The following is a 6,000-nucleotide window of genomic DNA, read 5'->3' on the forward strand; positions in this document are numbered from 1 at the left end:
CAAAGGAACCATATCAGCATGGTGCGTGCATAAATCGCACGCCGCAAAAATCACGCTACACATCTTGAAGACGGAAGCCAATAGCGGGTGCAGTCTCAGTTTCAAGACTGCCGTTGAGATGGGTCTAGTGCATATCCTATATCAGTTAATGGCCCATAAATACCTTGCCAGACCGGATGCCATCGAGCAAACATTCCCCAACCTATTCAAAGGCCTAGGAAAACTAAAGCATCGCAAGGTACAGTTGCACATAAACCCGAAGATACCGCCCGTATCCCAACACTACAGGGGCATTCCGATAAACATACAACACCAGGTCGAGGAGGAGCTGGACAAACTGATTAAACTCAACGTTATTGAACCAGTCTCAGGACCCACTCCATGGGTATCCCCCATCGTCCCCGTCCCCAAGAAATCACCGGACGGATCCATACGCCTGTGTGTCGACATGAGGAGGGCCAACGTGACCATCGAAAGGGAAAGACACCAGGCGCCCAGAATTACGGACATGATACACCTGCTCCACGGGGCCCAGGTCTTCTCGAAACTAGACCTCACCAAAGGCTATCATCAGATAGAGATTGAGCCCGAATCCAGGTACATCACGACATTTGTTACACACCTGGGTTTATTTCAATATAAGAGACTTAGCTTCGGGATATCCTCCGCCGCAGAAATATTCCAGGAGGAAATACACAGAGTCATCAGGCACGTGCCCAACTGCCTGAACTACTCCGACGACGTCCTCGTTTTTGGAAAGACACAGGAAGAGCACGACACTGCTCTCCACAGAGTGTGCGCTGCACTGCAAGAGGCAGGACTAACGCTCAACAAAACCAAATGCGAGTTCGGGAAAGGCTCTCTACGATTTTTCGGCCACATATTTTCCGACAAAGGGATGCACAGACCCGGAGAAAGTGGCAGCACTCAACTCAGCTACTCCCCCAACGAACACGACGGAACTTCGATCTTTCTTAGGACTGGCCAGCTACTGCTCCAGATACCTAAAGGACTACGCAACCATCAGTAACCCGCTGCGCCTCCTAACGCGCAAGAATCAACCATACACCTGATCCACGGACTGTCAAAAGGCATTCGAGGCGATCCGTGATGCCATCTCCAAAGCCGAGGACATGGCGTACTACGACGCCAAAAGACACACCGAAGTGATAGTGGACGCCAGCCCCGTGGGTCTGGGCGCCATACTAACGCAAGTTGACCCGCTGGAACCGTCAAACATATTCGTGGTCGCATACGCCAGTAGGAGCTTAACCCCGACAGAACAAGCCTACTCACAAGCGGAAAAGGAGAGCCTAGCGGTGGTATGGGCATGCGAGTATTTTCATCTGTTCGTATATGGCAAGGAGTTCACCATCATCACCGACCACCAGGCACTGATCACAATATATGGAGACCCCAAATCACGGATGCCACCCAGAATAGCCAGATGGGGCCTAAGACTGCAGGATTACAAATTCGTTATCAAGCACAGGCCGGGAAAAGAAGACAATCCCGCGGACTATCTATCCCGTCACCCGATCGGCCCGGCCACACCACTCCCATCCATCGCTGATGAATATCTCAATTACGTAGTGCATCATCTACAACCACTACCAGTCAGTTGGGCAGACATCATTGCACACTCGGAACAAGATCCGGCTCTACGCATCGTGCGACACTGCATACAAGCAGACAGAAGGGCGCACATGCGTCAACAGGCGCAGCACGAGTCGGAAGAGGTCCGAGCAGACGTCAAACTAATAGACCATGTCCGGGACGAACTTTCCATCGTCGACGGTCAAGTAATACTCAAAGGGTGCAAAGTACTCCTTCCGAAATCGCTACGCACCAGAACGATCCAAGTAGCACACGAAAGCCACCGGGGAGTGGTGGCCACCAAGAGACTACTGAGGGAAAAAGTGTGGTTCCCCAAACTGGACTCGATGGTTGAGGAAATCATAGGTCAATGCACAACGTGCGCACAGGTAGCACCGCCCCCGCACCCAAACCCACTCCACATGTCGCCACTACCGAAAAAGGTATGGGAAGAACTGGCGGTGGACTTCTTTGGACCCTTAAGAAATGGCACATATGTGTTAGTGCTAATAGATGAACACTCACGATTCCCGGACGCACAGATAGTTGATAGCACAGCAGCAACTAGCGTCATCCCGGCACTAGATCGCATGCTGTCGACATATGGAATACCCAGGATCATCAAATCTGACAACGGAGCGCCATTCATGAGCACAGACTTCGAAAACTTCGCAAAGTATATGGGCTTCCACCATAGGAAGATAACCCCGCGATGGCCTCAGGCCAATGGAATGGTTGAGAGGTTCATGGCCAACATCAAGAGAACTCTGCAAATAGCGACCATCCTCCACAAACCTTTTGAACAAGCACTGTATCAGTTTCTCAGGGACTATCGCCACACCCCCCACAGTACAACGGGCGTCTGCCCCGCTGACCTGATGTTCCGCAGGCCAGTACAGACACGACTGCCAGAGGATGCCCGCGCAGCCGAAGCCACGCCCTTAGAAACAGAGGCCAGAAACAAGGATGACACCGCCAAAGCCAAAATGAAGGACATGGCGGATCACAAAAGAAAAGCACAGGAGTCGAATGTGGAATTGGGAGACCAAGTGTGGCTACGGCAACCAAAACAGCGGAAGGAGGACGCCACGTTTGCACCGGAACCGCTGACGGTCACGCAAAAGAAAGGTACAATGATCACGGCCCAGAGGACCGACCAGTCCTCCGTTACAAGAAACATATCGTATTTCAAACCCAAGAGGCGCTACACGGATAATACCTTACATCAAGAAGCTGACAGCGAAGATGACATCGCCCTTGACAGGTATTACGTGGAGGAGAGTGAGTCCTCAGAAGGTGAGGAAAGGTCACCACCCCCGGGTCAGGATGAGCACACACCGGGCAGCAGAGGTCGCCCTCAGAGAAGTCGCTTCAAGCCCCAGAGACTCATAGAAGAAATGGAGTAAGTTACAAAGAGACATGTGGTTGTTTAAAAAGGGGGGAGATGTCGGATCGTTAAGCAGGGCTATGCAGCCCGCCCACATCGTTGTGTGGACAGACCGCCGTTGCGGTCTCAGTTCCCGGATAGGGAAGTGACGTTGGGCTAGGGAGGGGGCGGGACAAAAAAGGGCAGTTCCTGTTATCAATAAAAGAAAAGGGTCGCACGAATCCCCGGCTCCCGCGTGCATTATTACGCGGTTCGGGGACCCGCGTAAAACCCCACAGTGGGGATCACCCCACTCGCTCCAGATCACTGGAGCTCTCCACATGGCTGAGGGCACCCAGCACACGACGCCCCTGGCTTTGGGGGCACCCAGGCCAGGGTCGCCCCAATAGCCATGGTCACATGGCTTGTGTATCCCAAGGGACGGCATTGACCAGCAGGGGCACCATCCTGGTGCTGGGCCCCGTCCTCGGGCCTACAGCACGCGGTGTGGCGCCGGCAGGGCGCATTACATGAATGACACCGGAGTCAGTATGGCTTCGACTGACGAGCCGGAAGCGGCTTGTGCCTTTTATTAAGTTGGTCACGTGGCTGGAGTTGCAGGAAACCACCCTGTGCCCTCTCCAAAGTTCAGTTCGGAAGGGCACAGCAAAGTCACACCAAAACCGGCAAAGCTGCACGTGGGGAGGCCCAGGGGCCACATCAGCCAAGTCCGTAGTCTAGGGGCGCCTGTGATGGGCTACTGGCACTTTGGCAGCAGGCCCCTTTGTTCCACTTCCTCTCCCTCATGGGCAGGTGAAAGAGTCCACCAGGGCCGGAAAAAACGCACCTTAGGAGGGGGCCAGGACCACATCGGCCAGGTACACTTACATTGGGGAGACCGCCACACGTGGCAGAGTGCTGAACAACTGGTCACCCATCACACTTCCACCCCCACCTGAGGCAGTTGGCAAGGAGACACTGGTGGCAGGATGTGTGGGCACCAGGCCTAGGAGGGCGCACAAGCACTTGTGAGAGCTGCAACCCTCCCCGTGGACACCAAATTCACCACCACTGGGCCCTGGTTGTGCCTGGGCCACTTGCTGTTACATGGCCCTTCACTTCCCTGCTGCTAGGGGCCACAGGGCACTCAGCCATTCCTCTTCAGGGTGCCCCCGGCTTGCTTGCCCACATGTTCATTTGAATGTCTCCCCACTGTGCTTGATTTTGGTGTCGCTCCCTCAAGATGGTAGAAGGTGCAGGTGCCAGATAGTGTGGGCTGGGCACCTGCTGTACTACTGTGTGGGAGGGTACTCATTGTGCCTTTTTTTTTTTGGTTGCTTGGGGGCTGCCTCCCACTGTTGTTCAACATGTTCCATGTACTTTTATTCTCACCGCTGCGGACCCGGGTTGTTTGTACCACGCCCACCTCCCCCTTTTTTTTCTCCACCTCAAGTCTTTGCGGCCCTGTTGTTATCGCGGGCGAAGTGAAATGACATTTTTTTTTGTTTTTTCTCAAAAGTTCTGCGTCGGATGCAGCACTGTGGACATCCGACAGGGCCTCGGGCACCTCACGTCTCCTGCCCGCTCCCCGGAACAAGCTCTTTAGTGGCGCCAGCACACTGCACCGCAGCCATGCCTCCTCGACTCGGCGGATTCTGCCGTTCTATCATTCGTGGCTGAGGCCGCAGGGAGTCCTCTCAGGTCTTTGGTGGGGGCAAACGGGGCCCTCCTCTGCCATTCCTCTGTTCTCTCTGGGGGGCGCGAACCTCCCACTAATTTTTTTTCTTTTCGCTGCAGTCTGTGATCTTTTATTTGCACCACCGGAGCCCTCGCACTTCACGGGGAGCAACAGACAGAGCACCTTGCTGCGCGGCTCCTGTCGCCTTGCTCGCGGCACGGCCCGTGGCGCTGGCGGGGATGCAGGGCAAGCAGGCAGCCCCCTCTCCTTCACACCGTTGTGGGCGAGGCCGCCGGGCACTATCCTTCTTTCGGGGAGCGGACAGCTCCCTCATCACGGAGGAAAGGGGCAGGCAGCCCTTATCCTGCCGTGGCGGTGGGGGCAGACTTCCTTCCTCGTGTGGCATGTCCGCTGTGGAGCCTTTCTCCTCACGGGGTCGTGCGGACCCACTCGCTTTATCTAGCGGGGATGCCGCTCCATTTCTTCTTTGGGACGGTGCACCTCCCCTCCCCCATCGCGGGGGGAGGCCACAGGTCCCCTCTCCCAGTGTGGGAGGGGGACCACGCACACACCGCCACCATCGTCCTGCGGACGACACCGCACCTTCTCGGGGGCACCATGTGGCCCGTGCGAATGTTCACGGGGCCCTGGACCACCCCCAGTTGTCCTGCACATTCTGCGGCCGATGCCGCACCTGGGCTCCAGCCCTCGTCGCCATTGTTGGGGGCCCGCCCTGGACGAACGGGCAAACCCCATCTGGATGTCGGGATCACCCGATGCAGTCCTGCTGGGCGGTGATCACACCGCGAACAATGGATTGGGGATCACCCCACTTGCTCCAGATCACTGGAGATCTCCACATGGCTGAGGGCACCCAGCACACGACGCCCCCTGCTCTGGGGGCTCCCAGGCCGGGGTCGCCCCAATAGCCATGGTCACATGGCTTCAGTATCCCAAGGGACGGCATTGCCCAGCAGGGGCAACGTCCTGGTGCTGGGCCCGTCCTCTGGCCTACAGCACGCGGTGTGGCACTGGCAGGGCGCATTACATGAACGACACCGAAGTCAGTATGGCTTCCACTGATGAGCCGGAAGCGGCTCGTGCCTTTTATTAAGTTGGTCAGGTAGCTACTGCCACGTGACCCATTACAACATCCTGGGAGCTACCATGCTCCTAGGAGGGGTGCCATGCAACACCACCCCTGACCGTCAGCATACATCACGGTCGCTGTTTTTTCTGATAATTAAACACAAATTGCTTTCCTTATTAGCTCTATAATTCACTAATAATTCATGATAACATTTTTTTAAATGTCACAAAGTAACTACTTCTCACCAAATACATCGGAAAAATCAAAAAA

The sequence above is a fragment of the Ambystoma mexicanum genome, chromosome 6q (genome assembly GCF_040938575.1).
Source record: "Ambystoma mexicanum isolate Mex_15411 chromosome 6q, UKY_AmexF1_1, whole genome shotgun sequence".
NCBI lineage: Eukaryota > Metazoa > Chordata > Amphibia > Caudata > Ambystomatidae > Ambystoma > Ambystoma mexicanum.